The sequence below is a fragment of the Urocitellus parryii genome, chromosome 8 (assembly GCF_045843805.1).
Source record: "Urocitellus parryii isolate mUroPar1 chromosome 8, mUroPar1.hap1, whole genome shotgun sequence".
Taxonomy (NCBI): Eukaryota; Metazoa; Chordata; class Mammalia; order Rodentia; family Sciuridae; genus Urocitellus; species Urocitellus parryii.
In genome coordinates, this window is record NC_135538.1 from 64,261,147 (window position 1) to 64,288,800 (window position 27,654).

General features: G+C 35.8%; 1 protein-coding gene across 4 annotated transcripts in view; it reads right to left on the minus strand.

Annotated features, from left to right (window-relative positions):
- Nucleotides 1–20,534, minus strand: part of Fhl5 (four and a half LIM domains 5) — a 42,258-nt gene extending 21,724 nt beyond the window's left edge. For 2 of the 4 annotated variants that reach the window (XM_026392765.2, XM_026392767.2), the window contains exon 1: nucleotides 20,353–20,534. The gene's annotated coding sequence lies outside the window, so the exon portion shown is untranslated. Of the gene's footprint in view, nucleotides 1–14,728; nucleotides 14,812–20,228; nucleotides 20,238–20,352 lie in introns of those variants that run through there. The other 2 variants (XM_077801729.1, XM_026392766.2) reach the window with 2 other exon arrangements.
- Nucleotides 20,535–27,654: the final 7,120 nt, after the last annotated feature.

Genomic DNA, 27,654 nt, shown 5'->3' on the forward strand with positions numbered 1-27,654 from the left:
GATACTAGGTTAGTACTTCACATCATATATGAAAATCATTTACACTAGGTTATAGATTTCAAGGTTAAGAGAACTTTGAGAATATAGACTGTTTTCACAAATTTGTAGTATAAAATATTTGTTAAACAGACAGAAAAAGGACTTGCCATATTGGGACTATTTAGTAGATTAGACAAAATTAAAGAACCTGTGTTTTTCAAAACACAAAGTTAAGAGTGAAAATGAGCTACAGATTCATAGAGGCTATTGTAAGTCATTAATCAACAAAGAGCTCATATCCAGGGGAGGGGAGGGGGGGTAGTAGAGGATGGTAAAGGTAGCAGAATACAACAGTCACTATTATGGCAATATGTAAAAACGTGGATGTGTAACCGATGTGATTCTGCAATCTGTATACGGGGTAAAAATGGGAGTTCATAACCCACTTGAATCTAATGTATAAAATATGATATGTCAAGAGCTTTGTAATGTTTTGAAAAACCAATAATAAAAAAACAACAACAAAGCAATAAGGAAGAAATGGACAACTGAATAAACATGCAAAAGACCTGAATAGATTCATAAAAGGATAACTAAATGGCTAAAATATGGACATGTTTTTCATTAATAATCATTGCAAGATAATTAACAAGCTCCTCTACACAAAGTGAATATACAAATATGAATGCAATTCCTAGAGACCACATTAGGAATAATGCACTAGCCATAGCAAGAAATGGTCTGAATACCCATTAAAGGAAAAATGGATAAGTAAATGGAAGGAGGGTCATACAACATATTGCCATATGGCAATGAAAGCAGATGACCTACCGATACCCTCCGCACTACAAAAGAACTTCACAATATTGAGTGGGAAAAGTTGGCTGCAACAGAGTACGGACATATGAATGTCATTTATATAAAGTTCCAAAGCAGCCAAAATTGATTATTAGTGATTATAAATACTGTGAAGGTGTTTTTTTTAAGCGTGTTGATGTAAACAAAATACTTAGGATGCAATTTAAAAAGATCTAACTTCTTAAGTTAAAAAAGCATAGGGAAGTTGGACAGAGGATTTTGAAGATATCAGGAATGCTTGGTTCCTTAATCTAGATTGTTATTTCCTATATTGTACATATATATTCTTTTCTATGTATGCAATTTTTTAAAAAGCTTTTAAAAATTAACAGATGCCAAATCAGGAGAAGTTGTATGTATTAAACCACCCTGTCATTTTGTTTTGTTATCAGATAATAATCCAATGAACACATAGCATGCCTGGGAAAGGGTGATACTGGTCATGGAAGTTTCTAGTAGGGAAGATGTAGAGATGTTTGTTAACTGGATAGAAGAATCAACTGCTGAGGGAGATTGCAGATGCAAGGAAGGGGAAAGGGAGACAATGACGTTCTTTCTCCTCTCTCCTGTCTCCCCTTTCCTTTGTCTCCTCTTCCTCTTCTCCCTTTCCCCTATCTTCTCTTTCTCTTTTCTCTTTCAATACTCAGTTAACATACAACAGTGCAAAGCAAAGACATAGTTCCAATATGAAAAATTTTAGTAAATGTGGTATCAAGCAAATCAAGGACTACCTGTATGTGTCTTAATTACTTTCTGATCATAAACACAAGTTTATAAAATAAGAGCGCTTCTATTGTCTTGTAGTTGAAATGTACTGGTCTATAAATTTCTAATAACGACTCTGTTGATATGCTTTTAAGGAATTTTATTTCTTTGTGTCATAACTTTAGGGAGTTCAATTATCATATATTCTTTATTCTGAATGCCAATTATAAGTTGCTATATTGATTTGATTACTGTATATTTGTTTCCAGTGGAGGTAATATACTATATAAAATAATCACATTGATCATGTGTCTTACAATAGAGGAAATGGTAGAGCAAATGCTATTTAAGATTACTTTTATCTCTAAAACATGATCTGTAAGTTTTATTAATAGATGCAAATAATGCCTTAACTATTACTTTTGCACATATGGAAAAGTGCACCGTTCTTCAATTTAAAGTCTTGTGGGCTTTTGTGGCTTAATTTTCATCTGCTGTTTCAAAGTAGCTTCACTTGTAAAAATATGCTGTGTTCATCTGGAAGTACTGCATGGCTCTTCCAATTGCCCATTCTGGTCTTTCATTGATTCTGCTGATTTATTTCTGCTTTCCTTTAGGGATGAGCTTGAAAGGATTTAAATATAAATGTTGTAAGGAATATTAAAAATGCTGCTGGAAAATGTTAGTGCAATATTTTGAAATCTGAAATTTATCTGATTTACAAAACTTTGGAGATGGAGACTAGATGAAAAATCTTTAGCTATTCTGGATCTTTTATTTTTCCAGATGAATTTAATTTTTCTAATTCTATGAGGAATGTCATTGCAATTTTGATTGGAATTGCATTAAATCTGCATAGTGCTTTTTGTAGTATGGTCATTTTGACAATATTAATTCTGCCTATCCAAGAACAAGGGAGATCTTTCCATCTTCTAAGGTCTTCTTTAATTTCTTTATTTAGTGTTCTCTAGTTTTTGTTGTAGAGGTCTTTCACCTCTTTCATTAAGTTTATTTCCAAGTTTTTTTTTTTTTGAGGCTATTGTAAATGAGGTAGTTTTCCTTGTTTCCCTTTTGAGGATTTGTCACTGGTATACAGAAATGCATTGGATTTATGGGTGTTGATTTTATATCCTGCTACATTGCTGAATTCATTTACTAATTTCTAGAAGTTTTCTGGTGGAACTTTTTGGATCTTCTTAGTACAGCATCATATCATCAGCAAATAGTGCTAATTTGAGTTCTTCTTTTCCTATGTGTATCCCTTTAATTTATTTTGTCTGTCTAATTGCTCTGGCCAGTGTTTCAAGAACTATGTTAAATAGAAGTGGTGAAAGAAGTTTTTAGAGGAAATGCCTTCAATTTTTCTCCATTTTGAATGATGTTGGACTGGAGCTTAGCATAGATAACCTTTATGATATTGAGATATGTTCCTGTTACCTATAATTTTTCTAGTGTTTTGAACATGAAGGGGTGCTGTATTTTGTCAAATGTTTTTTTTCTAATGTTTTCTTGATATAAGGAGGCTGATTCATAGAGGGTTGGGGAGGGGAAGGGAGGAGGTTAGAAATGATGGTACAAGTATAAAGACACAAATTGGTGAATATATACTTTGTATACAACAAGAAATATGAAAAATTGTGCTCTAATGTGTAATAAGAATTGTAATGCTTTCTACTGTCATATATAAATAAAAAATTAACTTAAAAAAGAATCTTGGTTTGAACATACTTAACTGGATTTACCTAGGTTGTTTTCTGTAACAAAACACAGAGAAAAAAAAAAAAAAAAGACCAACTTAACGGTGAGTAGTTACTGTGTCCTGGGAAATATGAAACTGCTACAAAGAAAAGGATTTGTAACTGGACCTTGATTTTAGTGAATACTGTTGCTGTAAAAGCAGGGTGGTGGCTGATGTCAAAGGCATTATTGAAGTCTCATTGACCAAGGTTGCTCTATAAGGTGGTAGCTGTTCTTTCTCCTCTCTATTTGCACCCCTGCACATGTTCTTTGGGTACTCCATTCCATTCACCTCAGAAGCATCTCGTAAATCTTAGTTTAGTCCCTCTTCATGTCTCTGATGGACCTAAAGACTTACACTGAACTAAAAATTTTATTAAACGTCTTACTGTATTGAGGAGAAATAAGCAAATGTCTATTACATGTCTTTATTTTCTGTTGATAAACTCAATTTCCCCTAGGAGTCCTAGAACATCTTGTTCAATGCTTAAAAAAAATCTCAGATGAGCTGGTGATGCACATCTGTAGTCTTGGCTACCAGAAAGGCCAAGGCAGAGGATTAAAAGTTTTAGGCCCAGCCTAGGCAATTTAGTGAGACCCAAAATAAAAATTAAAAAAGGACTAGTATGTAGCTTAGTGTTTGTGTACTTGCCTATCAAGTATGAAGCCCTGGGTTTAATTCCCAAGTATCCCGCCACCCCCCAAATCTTTCCCAGACTCATCATTTTCTTTTCCTTGTGAAAAAAAAATTCTTAACAGCTTTTCTTTGACTTTAAAACAAAATCTAAACCCAATTATGTAGCACAGAGTACCTTTACTATATTCTCTACTCTTTTCCTATATTCTACCTTTCTAGCCCTGCACTGTTCAACACCTGTGCTTTAGCAACTTTCAGTGACTTCCTCTTCTTCAAACACTCTATGTCCCTTTATGCCTTTCCACCATCACCCATGACTTTCCTTAGGTCTGTAATTGGTTTCTCCTTGTTGCCCATCTACGTTGACGGATGTTTCTCCTCATCAATCAAGGTCCAGTTACAAATCCTTTTCTTTGTAGCAGTTTCATATTTCTCAGGACACAGTAATTGCTCAGGGTTAAGTTGATATTTTTTTTTCTCTGTGTTTTGTTACAGTTGTTTAGTTCTACAGTGTGTCTCTTTCACTGGATTGTTAGCTCTCAAGGGTGGAGACATCACCTAATCACCTACTTTGTCTGTGTATCTCAGGAGTTATAGCAGAATCTCAGTATAAGTTTTGCAGCTGAATAAATGAATGCACGGAAAACTTGAAGTCTAAGACCAGTACTAATGAAAGCATATATACAAAGGGGATTTTATCGACAGAGTAAAAGATAAAGGCTTGAATAGAAAAGAATTAAGAATTTGCATGAAGTGTGTTCACTGGACTATTGAATTAATTCACACATACTATACATGTGGCAGACATGTCAAAGGATTGAGAATAAAGGTTAGAGGACAGCAGGTAGAGTCTCAGGGTCTGCCAAGGTGCAAAGAGTTTCTTTACCATTCCTGGAGAGTGGCTGAAGAAGGCAGCTCAAGTGCCCTTTGAATACCAGCTGAAGAAGATAACTTAGAAAGCCTGCAGATGTAGGCTGCTGATTGTTTAGTACTATTAATAGGGTTTTCTCTCAACGTGGGGCACCAAAGAGCTTTGATTAAACAGTTTTTGAAGTGCTTGATGAGACACTTCAATTCTCTGTTGAAAGTAGTATTGGCCTTCCCAGGTCTGTGCACATGGCTTTGGAACTACTGTGTCTTTACTGGATGACAAGGACAGTGTCCTCTGTGGTTCATGGTGGTAGCTCCAGAGTTTTTGATGTAATGAGTGGCCAAATTTGATAATATTTTGGGGAGTTAAATGAAATACATGAGGGAAATAAATCCTCCACATTTATTACTAGTCTGTATATGACAAGCCAGAGAGAATAAGTAGGTTTTGAGGAAGAAAAAAAAATTCAAATATTTCAAATCTGTGGAGGTGTTATAATAACTAGTAAATAGGATCTACTTTTAGGTTTCCCTTTCTTCTTTTATTCTGTTTCTGAGGGTGAGGTGGAGTGGAGCTGTGTGTACCTCCTTATTTATTTATTTATTTATTTTGCTGATAACCAGAGACTGAGAAAAGTACTGAGCTAGAAATCAGAAGCTGCATATTCTTGCCCTGGATGCTTCAGCGCTTGCATATAATTTGCTCTGTTTTAGAAGCCAATTAACTTTTCTGGCCCTTATTTTTTTTAAGTATAAAATGAGAACAATATTAGCTGCTTGTGGGCCTAGTCCAGGATCAAGTGGGATGTAAGAATGGAAAAGCCATAGTGAATTGGTTATAGGAACACTCGGCTTAATGCAAATCGGGCAATTGTAACTGTTGTTCACATTTTGAAGAACGAGGCTATTTTCTTCCCACTTCAAATGCTACTTTTTAAAAACTCAACAAATAATCTTAAAAATAACTAAAGCCATAACTTCAGGCCATCAATCAGAAATAACCTAAAACAAGCATCATAGAATTGTGGTGGAATGTTTGATAGTAGTCTCTGGGGATATACTTGCAAGCCCAGTTTGTTGGAAGCTCAATGCCTTGTGTGGAGAGGTCGAACACAAATTCTCCTGAGAGCTGATGAACTACTCTCCCATGAAATAAAACAGCTGACTAGAGCTTTCCATCTGGTTAATTTGTTTTGTGGATACCAACAAAGGAAAAAAAACACAGCACTTCACATGATTTTTTTTTGGAGATAATACTTTCAGAATCATGCAATTATGGTAGCTATTACTGAAAATAGAGGTAAATATAATTCCTAATAAGGCATAAATGTAGAAATATTTTATCAAAACTTTGTTCTTTTAAAAAAAACTAACAGTATGTTTCTTTAAGGATGAACTGGCTTATCTAGATCTCTGGCTATCCAGATCTAACTTCCTGCTGTTAAACCCATCCTTATGCTTGCCTCTATTTTGATCCCAAAGGAACTAAGTCACTTCAAAGATATTGAGTCTGCCCTTCCACTCCCTGAAGTCTTGTTCTGTCATTCTTGTGAAAGGTGTTTTGGAAGGGCAAATTAGTCCTTATGTTTTCTTGGGATTTTTCACAAAAAACTTGTTTGAGGATTTGATTTGGTGCATGGGTTTGGTATAGACAAGAATTGAACTCAAAGAGATAATTTATCTAATAGTTTCACACAGGCTCAGCACCTGGTAGAGATAGCATATGAATCTCCAAATCAGCTCTGTTTCCTAGAGATGGACCTTGAGGACACTACAGATCTAATACAAATGAGCAAGTACTCTCCTCTCTATGTCCCTTGGAATATTCAACAAGAACTCTAAATAGTTACTTGAAGTTATTAATCATGACAGGAGTTTTGTTTTTGGTTTTCCGTTCTGTTTAGAGATTTCTTCATCATATTCAACTACTGCCAGAGCTTGGACACTAGGAGCTGTTTGTTCTCAGCAGTGCAGAGGGGGCTTCATTCATCTGGCTAATTAGCGTTGATTTTTACCTCCTTCCCAATGCATATATATTGACACATGCAAGGTGATCTAGCAGAGTGTGATCTGTCCATTGTGGAAACTAAGATTACTGAGGAAGATTCAAACCTTTAACCCAGGCCACATCTGTAACACACATTAATTAGCTGAAAAATTTCAGAGCTTACTATTTCGTGGTTAACATCACATAAAAGATTTGCCATGGTCTGGTGAAATGCTCATTATCAGAAAGAAAGATAATGTCTTTGTGTAACTTTTTTCCACTCTTGAATTTAATTTCCTGAACTGTAGAGAGATTATGAATTTATCAGTATAAGAACAAGATGGTTATTATTTTCTTGCATGCTTTCAGGTAAACAAATTTTCTTTAATAGCCAGTGATGGGAAAAAAAATCAGTCCTTATGGAATTGAATCACCTTCAATGGATAATAGATATATTCAGTTTAAACAGTTGCTTGAGAGCAGTTTTGGTTAATAATCCTTCTTCCAGGAACTTAGAGGAACTTTGCAGAGCTATCTAATCACCACACTCTATTTGATTATCTTTACACTGTATAATCTTCAAAAAATAAAAGCATATGCTATTCATAATGTAGGAGAATTAACAAAAATATTTTCTATGATTTTCTTTGAACAAATATCTTTTCAAATATAATGAACAGTTTCTACTCTGCTAATGTAAGGATATCATTGGAAACTGCCCAATAAAATGAAGAGTGTACTTAATTTATACCAATTTATAATGATAGATCAGATTAAATATTCTTTATCTAATAGAGCTATAAAACAGGTTTATAAAATCCATGATTTACATAAATGACAACTTCAGTTAAAAAAATTAGGAAGAACTTTCAGCCATTCAACTAAAAGCAATAAATAAGATTTCATGATCACATAATTCTTTCCTGAGCTTATACAAGACTAACTATATAATATATTGACTTTCATGTATCCTGGCACTAGTGTGTATTAGCTTCTGTTGGTTTATGATCTTCTTAAAATTCATAAAACTTAAGGATGAGAGAAGAGCTCATTTCTGGGCCTTCTACTCAGAAGAAGAGCCTATTTAAGATTCTAGCCTTTTAATTCTAAGATGTATGAAGGCATATTCAGAAACTGTATTATTTGTAACATGCTTAATGAGAACCTTTCATGTTTCTCTTAAATATGTTTTGAATTTTACCTCATATTATAAATCTTTTGGAGCTTGGTATATCCCTTACCACCAAAATTCGTACTCACTCAGATCAACAATTATGTCTTCCTCTTTTCTGTACTCTAATTGGAGCCACCAGTACCCAACTCTTATTGAATAATCTCCGAAAATGCCTCAAGTAAAACTGATAATAACTTGTAAAGGATCCCTACTTTATTGAAAGTGACTATGACTCAAGTTCAAAAGCCATCTCCTGTCTTGGAATGTTCCATTGGGGGCAATGTCCTGGTTTCTTTTGTCTAAAAGGTGCTCCACATAAGAGCATAGTGAGCAGCCTTCCCTTGATTTCTAAGTCTCCAGATACATTGTTTATTTTCTCCCAACAAGTCTCTGCGATACATTGTTTCTTTTCCTCTAGATTTGGTAGGCCTCATCAAGGGATACCAGTATCTTATATCTTTGCAAGTCTACCAACAGTTTTGCTGATGGGTCTAGGTATGGAATATAGTTTCACCATCTCTTTACATCTTTTAAAAATCTGTTTCCAAAAACAGTGGTAATATGGAAAGTTATATTCCATGTATGTATAATATGTCAAAATACATTCTACTGTCATGTATATCTAAAAAGAACAAATAAAAAATAAAACAGTGGTCATTGTAGCCTTTAGACTCTCATTAAGTCTGCAGAGGGCTGAGAGTGTAGTGGGACATTTTGATAACTGGAGTGCTCTCTTTGACCCTTTGCAGACCTAGGAAGGCCCCAACTTGGCACTTTTCTGAGATCTAGCAGCCTATCTCCAAAGATCTGTCATAAGACACCACTTCTTATATTGTTGAAGTTTCAAATCTTCCTTCAAATTCTTAACTCTCAGTGAATAATTCTCATGATTTAAGGGGACTGACTGGATCATAGTAATGCTTTATAAAACCACTCCATTATGGGATCCCACTAGGCATTTTGACAATACATATCTTGGCAAAATCCAAATGTATGATTTTTAATTAGCTTGATTTAATGATTCCACATTATATTCATAAATCATGCCATCACTTTGTATTTGATAGACAATTATTATTTATAAATTTATTTGTTTTTTTAAAACTTATTTTGTAGTTGTAGTTGGACTCATCACTTTTATTTTATTTTATTTTTATGTGGTGCTGAGGATCGAGCCCAAGACCTCACACGTACAAGGCTAGAGCTCTACCACTGAGACACAACCCCAGCCCTTACAAAATTATAACTAGGCATCTTTTGAATAAAAGATAAGTACACGTATCGCAAAAACATGACATAATCAGCCTTACAAGGTAAACTTTTGTAAATGATATTTGTAGATAATGCTTTAGAGCAAATGAGATAATACATATCAAACTATCTTAAAATTATTAGGAATTATAAAAATATGAACATAACTGAGGAAGAAAGTGTGTAGGAAATAATGTTAGATGGAAAATGACAAAAAATTAAGACTATATTTAATTTGTTATTCTAATAGTTATATAATGTTTAGTATTGATCAAAACCCAAGTCGACTTCATTTAATTTTAAAATACCTAGAGTTACTATTGAGGACACAAAAAGATAGTGATGAAGAGACAGGGAAGGCAGCAGGATTTATATTTTACTGTGTAGCATACTTTGTACTCTTGAAATGTAGCAAATGTAGGAAATCACTATTTTAAAAAATTAAATCAAATCTTAATAGACATCTGTATACATAGAATCTCCTGAGAATGTAAGAACCAGAGAGAAATCAGTTTCAAGTCCTCATTTTACAGGGATAGAAACTAAGTTCCAAGAAGATATTGGTACAACTAGTCTTTCTCTCCTGTTAGGAGCTCATCATCCAAATAAAGTTTTCTAAATATTTAATTTAAAAATCCCCACATTATAATCCAAATGAATTATATATAACAAGCTTCTAATTTTTTTTAAAGAGAGAGTGAGGGGGGGGAGAGAGAGAGAGAGAGAGAGAGAGAGAGAGAGAAAGAGAGAGAGAGAGAGATAACTTTAATATTTATTCTTTATTCATCGGCGGACACAACATCTTTGTTTGTATGTGGTGCTGAGGATCGAACCCGGCTGCACGCATGCCAGGCGAGCGCGCTACCGCTTGAGCCACATCCCCAGCCCACAAGCTTCTATTTTTATTATGTTTGCAATCAGTGTTCTATTTAGGATCAGGTTGTTAAATAAAAATAACAGATTTTCTTTTAATATCAGCCAAAATTAGATGCCAGTTTAGTGACCCACTAATGACAATCTTAAATTTGTCATTATTTTGGTCATTGTGCTCAACTTTTTCTAAGCTTTACTCTTTATGAACTTTTTTTTTTTCAAATAAAAGAAAGGAATTCTGCTCTGCAATGAATAGTTGTACAACTAACTAGCATTTTCCATTATAGTTTACTAAAAATTAAATTCCAAATATTGGAGAAAAGAGAAAGAGAAGGAGAAGTACAAGGAAGAGGGAGGAGGGGAGGAAAAGGAAGAGCTGAGGGAGAATTGTAGGGAAATGCAGGGAAAAGGAATTCCCAGTGCAGATAAAGGTATTTAGCAATAAAGCCTCTTAGTGCTCAGTCATTTTGTTATTTTTTCTTTCCTTTAAAAAACACACCTCTGATCCAAACTCATCTTCACAGAACCACTAAATCCAGGAGCTGGGAGGGGTTTTTGAAATCCCTAGTTTGCTCTTTAGCGTGTTCTTTCCATCAAACAAACAAGAAAAACTGAGTTTGGAGGGGCATATTGATTTTTTTTTGTTTTTTAAGCTGGTCAACTAGTAAGTATGCTCCAGCAAGAATTCAGGTTTCTCAGCATCTATTAGAAGCCATTTTTTGTTTGGTTTGGTTTTTCCATATGGAAATGGGCAAAAAGCTTGTTTGAAAAGACATCTTTGCTTATTGCCATGTTTTTTTTTTTTGAAAATAAACAAGAAGAGAGATGAAAGCCCTCTTATTTGGGTCTGTCACTCCATGTTTTAATTACTGTGCAGGTAACAGCTTCATATGCATAATCAGAGAGGTTCATTCTTGCCGGAAGCCAAGCTGCCTGTGGCTGAATGAAATTAAACAATTATCTTCAAAGGAAGTACAAATTCCCTCCAGCACTGAAGAAAGCTCAATTTTTACTTGTTTTTGTTTATTATAGTTATTATTAAATTACTATGGAGGTTGGAATGAAAAATCTAAAACAAAAGTTGGATCCTTACTTAAGAAAGTGAGGTAGTGATGTGTGCATATGAGATGTATGTGTGGTGTGTATGGAGGGATATTGGATTGGAGTTGGAAGGTGGAGACTGATATCTATTTTTTTCAGTATTTATACCTGAAACAAAATAATCTACCTCCTACCAAGGCAGAGCTGTGTCCTGTACTTTGGTGATAATATGAACCAATAATTACAACCTATTCTTTGAATAGTTTAAAGTTTGTTGGTCATAGTGATGGTGGGGAGGATTATTCAATATTTAACACCAGCTTTAAGTTTTATCTGTTTTCAGTCTCAAAGATTTAGGCAAAGTTGCTTCTTAGCATGTGTCAAAAATGATTGTAGTGAAAGTACTTGCAGCCCTCATTCAGCAGTTTTATGTTTAGTGCTTTGGAAACAGAACGTGTTGATGATGATTTGGTTTTTTTGATAATTCTGTACATAAAAAAGGGATGATCTGTTACCATTCCCATGGAAGCCAAATGTTCAGAGTATTAGTTGATAAATATTAGTTTCGGTTTAGTATAATTTTAGATTCCATTCTAAACATTCCTTAACATGTGAATTCTTAAGGCCATTCCCAAGGGTCACACAAACATAGCAGGGACCTTTCTGTTTTGTTCAGTGTTGTGTCCCTGGTGCCTGAAACAAAGCCTAGTGCAAACATGTGTTGAATGAATATAGAATAAAGAAGTCAAGAGTTTCAGCTATAGAACAGCTTTACAACTAAATAGCCACTCCACTCCTGTTTTATTACAAAAGAAGCCAATCTGGAGACATTAATTTATTTGATTTTGAATCATTCTGCTTTTGGTGACCTTCATTAATTCAATCTCTTTAGCATAGCATTGAAGACCTTTTGCACTTGGGCATTGTATGCAGTCTGTCTATCTCATATTTTAAAACAACAGTAACAAGCAGCCCTCTAAGCACATGTATTTTCATTGTGTAGATTCTGTTAAATCTCTTAAGTGTTAACTTTGGCTCCCAATAGTATTTGGCAATGAAGATAAGACCGGGTCAAAAAGCTCACATGCTGATCTCTCTCTCTCTCTCTCTCTCTCTCTCTCTCTCTCTCTCTCTCTCTCTCTCACACACACACACACACACACACACACACCCTATTTCTTTACTCCATCATTCTTCCTTTAGAACAGACCTTGGGCTCTACATTCTCACCTTTTTCCTGTTCAATAAAAAATGCAGGGAAAATACTATGTTCACATTAGACTCGTGCTGTCTGTTATATTGCCAGCATATGATGAGCCCTCAGTAAATATCTGTGAATGAAAGAGAGTGTGAGAAGAAAGGAAAGAGGTCTTGTGGAAATGTTGGAGGGATGCACAGGGTGCTCTGATAATTTCAGGAAACTTCTAGAAAACTCTAGGTGTAAAGCTTCTTCTAGTTTTGAGAAGAAGCCATTTACCTGTTTTCAAACTCTAGGCAAAACTTCTGCCTTGAAGGTTCAATAAAGAATAGACTCTCAGCTGGGCATGGTGACATTTGCTATAATCCCAGTGGCTGGGCAGGCTGAGGCAAGAGGATGGCGACTTCAAAGCCAGCAACTTAGGTGCTAAGCAACTCAGTGAGACCCTGTTTCTAAATAAAATACAAAATGGGGTTGGGGATGTGGTTCAGTGGTTGAGCGCCCCTGAGTTCAATCCCCGGCACTCCCCACCACCAACAAAGAATAGTATCTAAGAAAAAGTGTGTGCTGGGAGGGTTCTTAAGCAGAGGGCATTTCCCGGTTGTGGGAGGCAGTGGATTAGTGACAAGGGGCATGGACACCGGCAAATGACTGTCACTAGAATTACTACAGGGATCACACCTGGAAGGCAGCATCAGTCCATGCTTGGAAAACAGAAGGGTCACATTTAAACTATTTTTACATGTGAGAACTTTAAAAGCTACAAATATATTTAGCTTATTATTTTTTTTCTTCTTAACCAACTGAAGATAACACTGCAAAGACAAAGCTCGGATGTATTCTATGAACTAAAAATTTCTCTGACCTGGTATTTCAACAATTTTCATGGATGACTTACATTTAAAATAGGCCAAGAATGTTTTCTTGAATTAAAAATCATATGAGAGAAACTCTCACTCCTTTTGTTTCCCCTTTTTAGAAATTTCTCTCTTTGAAAGTATTCAAGGTAAAATACCTCCCTTTCCCTAGGCTCACTCATTCTTCTCCACCAGAATAGTCACTTTTTCTGATAACTGAGCAAAGGGGCACTCTCAAGTGGAGCCCATGTTCTTTCCCTCACTCTGTTGGAAATGTCAATGCACATACCTCACATTTTGCTTCCCTGGAGGGAGTCCCCTGCAACTGTCCCACCTGGAGAAGAGACTGTGGTGCCCACTTCCTCACTCCCACTAGGAAGAGGCTCAACTATGCAATTTTTGTTTCCCTGTTCAGTTTTAACAGTAATGAAACTGATAATAAAATGATCCATATATAGTACCCTGTGTGTATTTCTCAGTTGAGAATTCTGAAAGGAGATGTACATGATTAAGTGGAACTTAAAAATGTACTCATATATAACAATAATGTATATATATATATATATATATATATATATATATATACATAAATATATAAAAATGGACATATAAACTTTTATTAACCAGAATATTAAATATTAAATTAAGAAGCATTACCTTTTTCTGATTATGCTAGTTATTGTAGTTTAAAAAGTAATTAACAAAACCAAGCTGAATGATTGAATAGCATTATTTGTAAATTCTTGAATTTTTCAAAAAACAAAACAAAAAAACCCCAAACAAAACAATAAACATTCCAATTATCTCAACTGGAATAATTATTAATTCCTATTTTTTTCTGTAAAATTTAACTGGTTACCGATTTTTTTTTTTTAGATTACAGTTTATTACATTTTTAGATTTCAAGTATCAGTTTCCCAGGTAGAATTCTGTTAATGGCAGACATTTATTTCCATTAATTTTTCTCAGATCCTTCGTTGTCTAAGTAAATATTATCATAATTAAAGTACTAATATGAGTCAGGTGCAGTGGTGCTTGCCTGTAATCCAGGGGTTCAGGAGGCTGAGGCAGAAGGATCTCAAATTCAAAAGCCAGCCTCAGCAAAAAAGCGAGGTGCTAAGTAATTAAGTGAGACCCTGTCTCTAAATAAAATACAAAATTGGGCTTGGGATGTGGCTCAGTGGTTGAGTGCCCCTGAGTTCAATCCCTGGTACCCAAAAACAACCAACCAAACAAAAAACTAAAGTACTTGGGGCTGGGGATGTGGCTCAAGTGGTAATGTGCTTGCCTGGCAAGCGTGGGGCGCTGGGTTCGATCCTCAGAAGCACATAAAAATAAAATAAAGATGTTGTGTCTGCTGAAAACTGAAAAATAAATAAAATAAATAAAAAAAATTCTCTCTCTTCTCTCTCTCTCTAAAAACAAACAAAACTAAAGTACTAATATTCATTTTAATAGGGATTTATGGTTTATAAAGTGCTTTTCTGTGTTTTTTCTACATCAGAGTATCTTAATAACTTATATTTAATATATTTTTTAGCATCCGTTGAAAGCTACTTACCTATTCTCAAAAACACATGAATATGCATATGTTCCACCTTGGAAGGTAGGGTCCTTGAAACCAGGCTCTAGGAGAGAGGTGAGGTCACTGTAGGCAAATGTAGGGCCAAATGTAGCCATTGCCTCCCTGTTTTTGAAAGGCCAGGGACCTAAACATAGCTTTTACATTTTTAAACAATAGAAAGTAATATCAAATGAATAATATATTTTTTTAACACAGGCAATTAGATAAATTTCAAATTTTGATGTCCATAAATAGAGTTCTATTGGAACTCTATTAGAGTTCTATAGCCAGACTCATTCATCAGAGACAGTCTTTGACTACTTAGCAGCTATAGCAGTAGACATGCATAGTTCTGAAGCCTAAAATGTTTAATATGTGTCTTTACTGAAAATATTTGCTGACCTGTAATCTATAGTTAGTTTCAAAATATATATTGTGCTTTTACTTATATTTTTCTGGTGTTTGCTGAAGTATGTAGTAAGCTTTAATTAGAACTTACTAAATGACATTTAAAATACTAGAAGTCATTAACAATGGAGTTTGGAATAGTATTTAATGGAATGGTGAAATACTTAAAATATTGCTTTAAGTTAAAAAAAGTATGAAATAGAATAATCAGTGTGATCTCAATTACATATTTTTTAAAGTAAAAAACAGGTTTAGAAGAAAATATGCTCAAATGTTAAGCTTCTTGATTGAGGTTATTGAGTTTTTTTGAGTTTTAATTTTCAATTCTTTCTAAATGATACATTCTAATATATCACTTTGACAATAATGAAGAAATCAAACAAAATTAAAGTACAATTGTTCAATTTAAAAATTATTGGTCAAAGGTTAGAGTCTTCAGAGATTGTATAATTATAAAAATGTTCAAGGGGAAGAGATAATTAGGCTTAATGTATTATAAGACAAGGAATTATTTTTAAAAATGAAATCTTAATTTAGACACCACAACAGTTTGGTGTAAGATGATTTCATTTTTAAAAATGCAAATTATACCCATAAATCTGCTGAAGAAGTGTTGATCTTTATGTGAAGAAAAATTCTTAGACAAAATTTGAGAGATTCTTATTTTATACTGAGACACATTTAGTTAAAATTTGTAATGGGCAACTCCTGTCTATAGGAACCTCTTGGATGATAATTAGCACAATGTAGTTTCATGATATGAGAAACTTGAACACCTTACCTGATTTTTCTATAGATCTATATTAATTTGAACTAAATGGTGAATAAGTGAATTAATATAGAAATGAAAAAATATGTGTGATTTTTTGGTTGTGTAAAACATGGTGAATAGTTTGATATCTTGGCTAATATGACTATTAGTACTTTAAAAAGTATTAGGAGTCAGGTGACTGTCATGTTACTTAAATTATTTTATGAAGAATTTTAAGAGATTAGTAAGGAAACAAAAATCAAACTGGAAAACAAGAACCCCAGAAGCCCATTTCTCCACTCCACTTCTTTAGTGTTGTAATTGCAATGAAATTAGAAATAATATTAAAAAGTATATTCTTCAATAATGTGAGGGGAGAAATTTCAAAATAACAATGGAAAATATAACTAAGGATTTGCTGAGTTCTGTTCTGGCAAAATTAATAACCAATAAATAAATAAATAAATAAATAAAACCTCAAATCTTTGTTAAATATTAAGTTAGATATTCTAGTAGAGACAAAATTATAACAGAAGAATTTGAGGAGGAAAAATAAACAGTTTTTTGTTACCCTAATATAAAGTGCTACCTGATATTTTATTTAATCTTAAAGGTCTGGAAAGAAGTAACTTGCCCAAGTGCACAGAGAACTTAGAACAGACCAGATTTCAAAACCTTGACTCTTCTAGAAGCCATACTGCTGCTCTCACATTATGACTCAGGCCTGTTCCTTTAATGAATTTAGGACTTGTTGTTGACATGCCCCTGCATCTTATGTGAACTAAAAATTCTTCTAGGTTTGAATTCACCTTCTCATCACCATATATCTAATTTTTCACACAAACTAATTACCCTGATAAAACAAGAAACCCAAATTATTCTCAGAGAAAAGTCATTTTGGTGTCATGCATATTGTTTTCAGTCTCTTTCAGTATCCTTTAATAATAGCTGAATAAATGATGATATCTCATTTATATGTATCTGTGTGTGTGTGTGTGTATATACACACACTGTTACCCTAATATAAAGTAAATAATATATCCAACTTGAATGTATATTATAAATATATGGTTATGTATCTATTTTTTTCCTATGGAGTCACAGACTAACACAGAGGCAGCATTTGGAAAGAAAGTCGATGTATTCTAAACCTTATTTCCTTTAAAAAAAAAAAAAGACCCAGATCTTAAAGATTTTTATTCTTGTCTCTATTTTTCATTTTATAGGTCTTTGAAAATGTGTGTTTAAAGTGCATTCATTGTTTATTGATCATCCATGACTTGCAAAGGAGTACGTAGGATGGTGGAAATTGAGTGGTAATTGTCACAGTCTCATGCTCTTATCAGATACACAAAGGAATTAGATTACAATGTGTCCAATAGGGGCACATTGGTATTATGAGAGTGGAGCCAAATATATAACTTGATGAGAGTTGGTTGTTCAGTATTACAAGGGACTTCAGCACCTAAGGTGAGAGCCGAAAGGTGAAAATAGTTGAGATGAGTTAGGTTGTATGCAGAGTGATTTGCAGAAAAATACCCAGGGAGGCCTGACAGAAAAGAAGCATTTGCCCTGTTCTTCATTTGCTGAAGATCATTCAGTGTGGCCTAAATGTTGTGTGTGTGTGTGTGTGTGTGTGTGTGTGTGTGTGTATGCAAGTATCAGCCAAGTACTGAAAGATAAAAAACAAACGTAAAGGCCAAATTATTCAGTCTTGACATGTAATAATAGTGACTAGCACTCGGTGCCAGGCATTATTATAAATAATTTTAAAATCAGTATATTCATTTGCTACATTGAACTTAAGGAAGAGGTACACCATTATGATCTCCATTTTATAGACAAAGAAAACCAGACACACAGAGGCTAAGTGACTTCTCTAAGTTCTCTGAAGTTATAGGTGGCATAACTGTGATTTGAACTTGAGCCAGTCTGGCACAAAATAGCATATCCTAGATCCTTGCTTCTCAATGTTGTCCATGAAATAATAGTTTCAACATCACCTGGGATCTTTCTTGTTAGGAACTCAAGAGCTCCGACACATACCCACAATGAAAAAACCAGAATCTGCATTTTAACAAAAACTGGGAAGTGGTTCTGAGCACCCTAAATTTTGATGGGATTCGGGACAATCCACTGTATTGCTTCTCTAAGAATGAGTTCTCTGAGAAGGAATGTGGGTACTATATAAATTTAGTATAGAGTGTACAGCGGAAGAGAGTGGTTCTAGAGGCAGGAAGACCAGTTAAAGGACTTCTGTTAACCAAGTGAAAGAAGATGGCTGGGTGAAATAGGTGGCAGTAGTGACAAAGAAAGGAAGTAGGTGAATTTATGAGGTCAAAATGGCACAAGCTGGATGTATATTTGGTACATGAATTAAGGAGAGAAGAAGATAGTTTATTCACAATTTCTGGCTTGAGTGACTGGTTGGATGATGCATCATTTATTATATGAGGGTACATCTGAGGGGAGTAGAGAGAGGAAGAGAAGGAAATGATTAGTTTACCTTTAGATTACGATGATTGATGAATATTGAGAATATTGTGAGACACCCAAGTAGAGCTGTTTAGCCAGAGCCAAAGGGACAATGGAAAGAAATCATATAAATTATGTGGGCATTTTGTAAAGCATTCAGGGCAAAACCTATGCTTGATTTTTCTTTCTTTCTTTCTTTCTTCCTTCCTTCCTTCCTTCCTTCCTTCCTTCCTTCCTTCCTTCCTTCCTTCCTTCCTTCCTTCCTTCCTTCCTTCCTTCCTTTCTTTCTTTCTTTCTTTCTTTCTTTCTTTCTTTCTTTCTTTCTTTCTTTCTTTCTTTCTTTCTTTTTACTGGCTTGCCCTTAATGCTCCTTCCCACTATTGATCCTATCAGAATCTTAAGGGGAACTGTGAGACCAATTTGGGCTGATGTAGATAGGTAAATGCTCAAGCTGGTCATTTTGAAAAGATTGGAGGTGTTTTGATGGGAAGAAGTCCTTTTCCTTTCCTTCCTTCTCCTTCTCTTCAAAGTCTCATATACAGTACTAAATGGTAACAAGAAAAATTATGACAACCAGGGGGAAAATTAATTATAAGAACAGGGAAATGCAAACATATTTAACTGACATCTGATTCAGAACTTCCCTGTGAGCCCTAGCATTTGGTTTTCATTTCAAAAGGGATCACATTTCCTAGACTGAAAACAAACAAACAAAAAAACCTAAAGCTTCTCTAAAATGTTATATATAGACAATTATTTTTTAAAAAAATTCTATGCTTGCCTAAGAAGCCCAAATTAATCCAGCTTTACTCAAAATGTTATTGGCAAGTATAATAAACACAAGAGGTAAGCTTGTCAGTGAGGTGGTGTTACATTAAAAACACAAATCTGTTACTCTTGTTTAGGTAGAACAGCCCCATAATTGGCATAATGCAGAACACATGCAGAGAACAGGCATCAAAGTTTTCCTTCCCCTTCAAGCAATTTTGGATCATGGCTTCAGGCATATATCATAACACATATGCTAAGAAATATCTTCTATGATGCTTGCTTGCAATATCTGTGTTACATTTTTATCTATATACTTTGCTAGTATAAGTACCTAAAAGTACCTAATTTACATATGACAATATTGCAGATGTGAAACAATGGCTAACAGGATGTGAGGATTTTTTACATTTTATGTATAAGGATTACACATTTTATTAATGATTTCTTTTAGTTTTCACAGTTCTGAAATCCAAACTGACAGCTGCGAAGCTGCATTTGGTTTTCAAATGGATGACAGACACCAAAGAAAGCATCCCTAAAATAGCGAGAGAGAAAGCATAAGCACAAATGGGATGCATGCGTTCTACTTAAATAATGCTACCTCAGTTTCAAATAGAAGCCCTTTATACTGATGGGGTGCATTATATATCTGCATCAGTGGGACACAAATATTTTAATTAAATTTTAGGAAATCTAAGATCATGAATTGTTATATGCCTGTTTCTGGAAAGTAGGCAGATTTTTCTTGAAAATAACAAGAATCTCATTAACTCCTTTTGCTTAAAATCCGTGACTTTGAAATGTACTCAAGAAATATAAATTCAGTAATAAAATATCCCCAGTGATAATGTTATTCAAATAAATTAAGCCAAATAAAACCCAGAATTTCCTCCCCTCTACCTTTTTTATTTTTTTTAACCACAATGCCCATTTATGAAGATATTACAGAAACTCAGGAGGCACCTCCAGAGTTATTCGCCCCTCTGCTGCCTCATACTCACACCATCAAAATGAGAAGTCTGGACATCTCAAGATACACAATTCAATAACTGTTAGTTCAAATGGTTAAGAAACTATAAGGTATGTACTTACTAAAGAAAAGTTTTTCTCTGAAGTCACTGGAAAGTTTATAAAAAATCTCTCATCCTTACAAAAATTCAAGACGTCAAAACACAACGTAAATCAAACACAAAGAAAATAGGGGTTGAAAACTCACTTTTTCTTAAAGTAGCTTCTTCCTGTGACTTAAAAGAGCATTAAATGAGTATATATGATGATTTCGTTTCCCCTCAAGTGCATAATCAACTCCAAAAGGAACAGAGAGAACACCAGCGCTGAGGATGCCTCCCAACTGCTGCTTTTAAGTTTGTGGGAAAAAAATAGGATCCCTGTATTTCCTCCAGGCCTTATGAGATGCACAAAGCTGACTCCTACTGGACTGAAAAATCACTCCTTGTCAATTTGTACTTAAAATTACAAGTAACCAGTTCTCTGCAGGATATCCTTAAAGGGAAATTCTGCCAGGATTAGTATTTGAAATGCTTGGATGGGCTCCAAAAAGTTTAAAATATATGACATTCATTTGAACACTTATATACTTGAGAAATTTCCAAGGACTAGGCTAAATTGAGGACCTATAAAAATCCTCTGAAAAGATGACGCATTTTCTGTTCCTTGATGAATCTGTGTTATGGTTTCAAAATTAGGTGTTCCCCAAAAGCTCATCTGTGAAATAATATAGGAAAGTTTAGAGATGAAATGATTTGGTTATAAGAGATTTAACCTTATTAGTGCTTTAATCCCCTGAAAGGGGAAGGGATTAATGGAGTGTCTTGGGATGTGCCTTTGGGGTTTATATTTTGTTTTTGTTAAGTACCCTTCCACCATGATATTATACCTCATCTCAGGCCCCAGGGAATGGAGTTGGCCATTTATGGATTGAGATCCCTGAAACCATGAGCTCCTAAATAAACTTTTGCATCTTTAATTGTTCTTGCCAGGTTTTTTGGTCACATCAATAAAAAAGCTGACTAAAATAATCTGGTTTGAGTTTTGTTTTCTGGTGGCTGTTAGAACTTTCCTTTTAGTTTAGAAATGGCTGAATCTTTTCTTTTGAACTATCTGGAAGACATATGTCTATGTTCTCACCTGTGGAATTGGTAGCTTGAAAGAGATGTCCTGGATTGTGGCCTCTATCACTTCTTTCTTGGGAAATTTGGGAACTTCGAACCTTGGCTTTAATTTGAATGTGAGGTAGTTGCCTGATTTCTGTACCTCCAGTGTGGACTTACGCCTATTTACTTGTGAGTTGGCAACTACTGTTATGTCATATCCATGTCTATATGACTTCATTTAAAGACAGACTCATCTGGTCTTTTGAAATCCTAAATTCAAAACATGAAAAGCAGTTGAAGATGTCAAGAGCTGAATCTGAAGAAAGATTTGAAAAGTAAACTACCTCACATCAGGAAGAAGTTGGGATGACCAAGGAAATACTCCACCTTAATTCCATTTATTTCCAGATGAAAACTATATTCTAAGTGCTAAAGCACATGTGAATATTCCCTGAGGTCAAACTCATCTACCTACACTAAAGAATTTAAGTTAGGGAAATACAGGGCCAATTAGCACTATGTTTTGTTATCTACCTGACTTTGATGACAAAGACATTATGAAAATGAAAACATGATTACCAATAAATTCTGATTTCATTAGTAACTTATCATCATCCAATGATGTCACTGCTAAATAGGCATTATTTTTCTCCTTTTGTAGGCAAGGAAGCAGAGTCAGAGATGTAAAAGTTCCTATGTGCCCAGTAGTTATGGAGTCACTGTCCTGGTTTATACATATGCTTTCTCAAAGGGAAATCTACATTCACTGATTCAACTTTCAAACCTCCTGTATTCGTCTTAACTTACTGAAATTTACCTTTCACTTGAACCATTCCACCAAACATCTTCATTAAGATCATAGACAATCTTAATAACCAGTACTGTCTTTAACCATATAAGATATTTCTCATCTCTGCCTATGTCTATTTCTTCTTGAAATTCTCTTCCCTAAGTTTCACTAAATTATATGTTTCTAGTTTCCTCTAGGGTCTTACTACCCTAAGACTTCTCTCTCTTTCTTCCCCTCACTTTCCAGATCTTCATCTTCTGTTCAGTGTGCTCATCTCTGCACTCTCTATGGTGTTCCATATTAAACCTGCAAAACTGCATTCTCACATTCTCCGTATCACCTCTGTTGGTTCTACTTCATTAAATGGCATCTCTCAAATTTGTCATTTTTACTGTCTACACATTTCTTACATAGCTTGTTGCATTAATCACAAAACAATTTGTATCTGCCTCAGTCTATTTTTTCTCTACATCTAATGATGTAGAGCCATATTTATTTTAAAATATTTGTTTATTGAATTATAAAAATGTTTCTTGCAGAACATTAAACAAGAACTGAAAAAAATATGTAAAGAAAGTTTAAAATGTCAGAAAAAAATAGCCAAAATATTTGCATATCTGAAGAATTTTATGTATGTGTATTTATGTTAACTATACAAAGAAGTGTTTGTGTGTTTAAGTAAAGGTTTACATATATATATATATATATATATATATTGTTTTATACAATTATGAAATATTCAATTAAAAAATCACCACATTGTGTGTAATTATAGGGGATGAGGAATCTTTCCCCTTTCTAGGTTCATGGCTGAGACCCCTATAACAACAGATAGATTAATAAGTAAAAAGCATAAAAATTTACTTACATTTTACATGACACAGTAGTCTTCAGTAATGAAGACTCAAAAACATTTTTGTATTTTAGGTCTAATGAAGAGTGAGTAGTTGTGAAGTATAATTGGACAAAAGGGGAGTATGAGCTAATGGTAATAAACTAGGGAAAACTTTGTAATTAAGGCCTGTTTGTCCAGATTCTTCTTAATGTTCCTCTTTAGAAATAAGGATATACTTTTTCTCAAGATACAGAGAGGATATCTCTTGAATGAAAGTCTTATGACCTACTTTAGAAGAGAAGGATGGGAGAAGGTGAGAGAACCTCCAGAGGCCATATTTTGGGGTAGGAAATCCTATCATTTTTCACTTACTATGATTTTCCAAATCAATAAAATGTTATAAATTTTGAAGTGATATGATGAACAGCTGCAATATAATGAAATAGTGCTCATTGTCTCCCCTTGTAGTTGTTTTCTTTAGTACTAAAATTTATATTGAGCATTTATAAAATAAGGGCAGATTTAGTTAGGAAAAAGGCAAGAAAAATCTAGCATATTCACTTTAAGTTCATTTACATTTATCAGGTATTATTTAAGCAACTGTTATTTTCTACACTAACCTTATGCCATGGCTTTAAGCACTTATCCAACATTATTTATATAATAGAGTTAGGTCAAGGGCTACAGATAGTAGAAAAAACAGTTTGACAAAGTGTTTTACTTCTTTATATAGAATAACAAAAAACATAAAAAGACAAACTTTGGGACTTTTGTTTCAGCCTGACTAGTTGGAAAAAAGATTTTCCTTTGATTGTTAGCATCTGAATAAACAAAAATATTTCAGTCAAGAAGACTGTTTCCTTTTTATGGGAGACATTGTATGTATTCCTCTTTTAAGGGAGAATGAGAAAAAGGCTTGTGCTTATTTAGATCACATTTTCTCAGAAAACATTGATTTTACAAATAATGTATACATTTTAAAAGGTTTTGTTAATTTATCAAATTGTCTTCCAAAATGGAAGATCACTTCTATCTAATCACACACTGGCTAACTTACTTTTTTAATGGGTATGCATGCATGTGTTCAGGATAATGCTTACACATTTTAGCTTAGTACATAAGGCATTTCAGGATTCCCCTCTGGTCTTTCTTCTTCATCTTACACTATACTTTCCCAGATTACTTTTCATATTTCTTCATCTTTAGGGCTCCCCAATGTCTCATTAGTCATGTCAATTTATATAATATTACTTCTGTACCTCTTTTGCCCAGAAGTGCCTTCCTTCCCTATCTTCCATTTGTTTGAGGCTAATCCTACTTTTTCTATTAGGACACAGTTCTGGGGATGGTGTCACATATTTTCTTTGAAAAAATTTGAATTTCATTTCTTTTCCATTGCATTGTCTTTTCACTTCTGTTCAAATGCTGCAATAGTTGATTCTTGCCATTGATGGAACGTAAGTTATATTTTTAAAGTTTACATTGGTATTTCTATTATTAAGCTATCACACAGATCCAGGAAATTACTGAGCCAAGATTTTAAATTTACCAAGTCTTCTTCCATCCCACATCAATATAACCCTGTTGTTCCTGCTCATCAAAACAAACATCAAGTGCTTATTACATTGAAAAGGAACAGAGATGCAATTAGAGGCAAGCGTGGCAAAACAAAAACTAGAAATGTACAGAAATTTAATACATATTGAAAGTATTCCTTTTTATGGTGTAAGTGAAATAATTTTATTTCTTTTTTTCCTGAAAGCCTCAAGTCAGGGTTTCTTTTTTTAGCTTCTATTTATTCTTTCATTGCTTAGTATGGTCCTCAAGGCAGAGCAACTTGTGTTATTATAGGCCATATTAATAGCCACACTATAGTGTTCCCAGATTTTTAAGAAAATACATATCTGGCAGATTCTAAGATGGCGGCGAAGGGAGTGCATCACCCCAGGGCGTTGCGTCACTAAGTGGGAGAAAGACGATGCAAAACGGCTGAAGGCTATCTTTGGGAAGTTCCAGTGAAATTGAGGTGCTCCAGAATCTAGTGGACAGATTTCCATCGTGCGAAGTTCGGCTCTGAGAGCTCCATTTCTCCGCACGGAGGGTCGCATAGCCTGACAGGCGATTGCCCGTGGCTGGAGTCTGTGGCGCGCGTCGGGGAGCGGCAGGGTGCCGGAGCGGGGAAACAGTGATACGGATCCGGGGGGGCTCCCGCCAGTGGTACATCGGAGCCCTTAGTGCTGAGTTCCAGCTTTGAAACAGAGGAGAGAAGCGGCCCAGTTTGGTTCCAGACACCGGTCAGACCACAGAGGAGGACAGCTGCCACCATTTCGGAGAAATGATGTAATCATCCCCGTGTTCTACTGATCTCAGCCCATTCAACTACGGAACAGGTGATTTCAGGCGGGTATTTGCCTGCGTCTAGCAGACAGATTTCTTGCTCAGGCTCGGGACTGGGGTTCTTGTGGAGAATACTCCTAGAGGCGCGTGCCGGGCAAGGCGTGCGCCGGGCACTGAGCAGCTGGATTCTGGTTCCCGGGGCTAACCTGGCCCAGGTCTGAGGAAACTGCGGAGACTGCCGGTGGAGGCCAGCTCCAAGTGGAGCGTGCGCTGAGCTTGGGGCGAATGGGTTCTGACTCCCGGAACAGTTTTGGCCTGGGGCTGGGGAACCCGTGGGGGTCGCTCGCTGGAGCCAGCTCCCAGCAGAGAGTGTATCGGGATCGGAGAGGCAGGGTTCCGGCTACCTAAGCTGCTTCGGCCCAAGGCTAGGGAACCGGCGGTGACTGCTTCTCAATCAGGGTCCGGCGGGGTGCTGTAGGGGCAGAGTGGAGTTTTCACCTGCGCCCAGAGCAGGCCAAGTGACCCGCCGGCGTGGTACCATGACACCCCAAATGCAGCTGGGGCTGAAGAGAGTAGCCGCCCACGCCTAGAATAGGACCAGCGATTCCGCGGCGCGGTAGCCAAGTAACCTCATTAGGAGTAGGGGCTGTGCAGAACTGCCATCTGAGCAAGTAGGGCAGGCAGACCTGCTGCCAACTGGCAAGACAGGCCAGGTAGCTTGCCAGCGTGGTGGACACGTAACACCGAGGCAGTCGCGTCACACTGGTTGGAGTGGGGGTGGAGCAGGGTCGCCGCCCGGGTCCGGAGGGGGCTCAGCGACCCGTTGGAGAGGTAGTCGGGTACCCCCATTGGGAGTGGGGGCTGTGCAGAACTGCGACCCACCGGCCTAGAGGTCTGCCAGCGCGGTAGACTCCTCACACCAATTGGAGTGGGGGCCCAGCAGAGCCACCACCCACATCCAGATCAGGACCAACGACCCCAGGGTGTGGTAGTTACCTTACCACAATTGGAGTGGGGGCAAAGCAAAGCCGCCACCCGGGCCCGCAGCGGGGGCAGACCTGCGACCGATCAGCGGGGTAGACAGACCACCATAATTAGAGGAGGAGCACAGCCAATACCCGCCCTGCAAGGGAGACTTCCCAACTATACAAGAGCAACATAAATAAATAGGGGGTAAATTTCAAAAACACAACAGTTGCACCAAGCAGAAAGAAACTCGAGCAGTATGAAAAGACAAGGAAAGAAAGGACCACAAGCAATGCAGGTCAACTCAACTTTGAAGAGGTAATAGCTGCAACAGATGGAATGTCAGATAAAGAATTCAGGATTTATATGCTTCAGATGATCTGGAGTCTCAAGGAAGACATGAGACAGCAAAATCAGACAATGAAAGATCACATTGACAAACAAATCCAGGAAGTAAAAGATCAATTTCACAGGGAGATAGAGGTAATAAAAAACAAACAAATAGAAATTCTAGAAATGCAGGAAACAATAAACCAACTTAAAAACTCAATTGAGAATACTACCAGCAGAGTAGATCACTTAGAAGAGAGAACATCAGACAATGAAGACAAAGTATTTCAACTGGAAAAGAACATAGACAGCTCAGCAAGTCTGCTAAGAAACCATGAGCAGAACATCCAAGAATTATGGGACAATATCAAAAGACCAAATTTAAGAGTCATTGGGATACAGGAAGGCACAGAGCTCCAAACCAAAGGAATAAAAAGTCTATTCAGTGAAATAATACGAGAAAACTTCCCAGACTTGAAGAATGAGACAGAATCCCAAATCCTAGAAGCCTACAGGACGCCGAATGTGCAAAATCATAAGAGATCCACACCTAGACACATTATAATGAAAATGTCCAACATACAGAATAAGGAGAGAATTTTAAAAGCTGCAAGAGAAAGAAAGCAGATTACATTTAGGGGTAAACCAATCAGGATAACAGCTGATCTCTCAACACAGACTCTGAAAGCTAGAAGATCCTGGAATAATATATTTCAAACACTGAAAGAAAATGGGTACCAACCAAGAATCGTGTATCCGGCGAAATTAAGCTTCAGGTTAGAAGATGAAATTAAAACCTTCCACGATAAACAAAAGTTAAATGAATTCACAGCTAGAAAACCATCTCTTCAAAAAATCCTTGGCAAAACATTACAGGAAGAGGAAATGGAAAATAACATTGAAAACCAACAATGGGAGATAGGACAGTAAAGGGGGGAAAGTAGTCAAAGAGGATAACAAATCAGGGTTAGTAACATCAATAAACAAATATGGATAGAAGAACAAACCATATCTCAATAATAACCCTAAATGTTAATGGCTTAAACTCACCAATTAAGAGACACAGGCTAGTAGAATGGATCACAAACAAGACCCAACAATATGCTGTCTACAGGAGACGCATCTGATAGGAAAAGATATTCATAG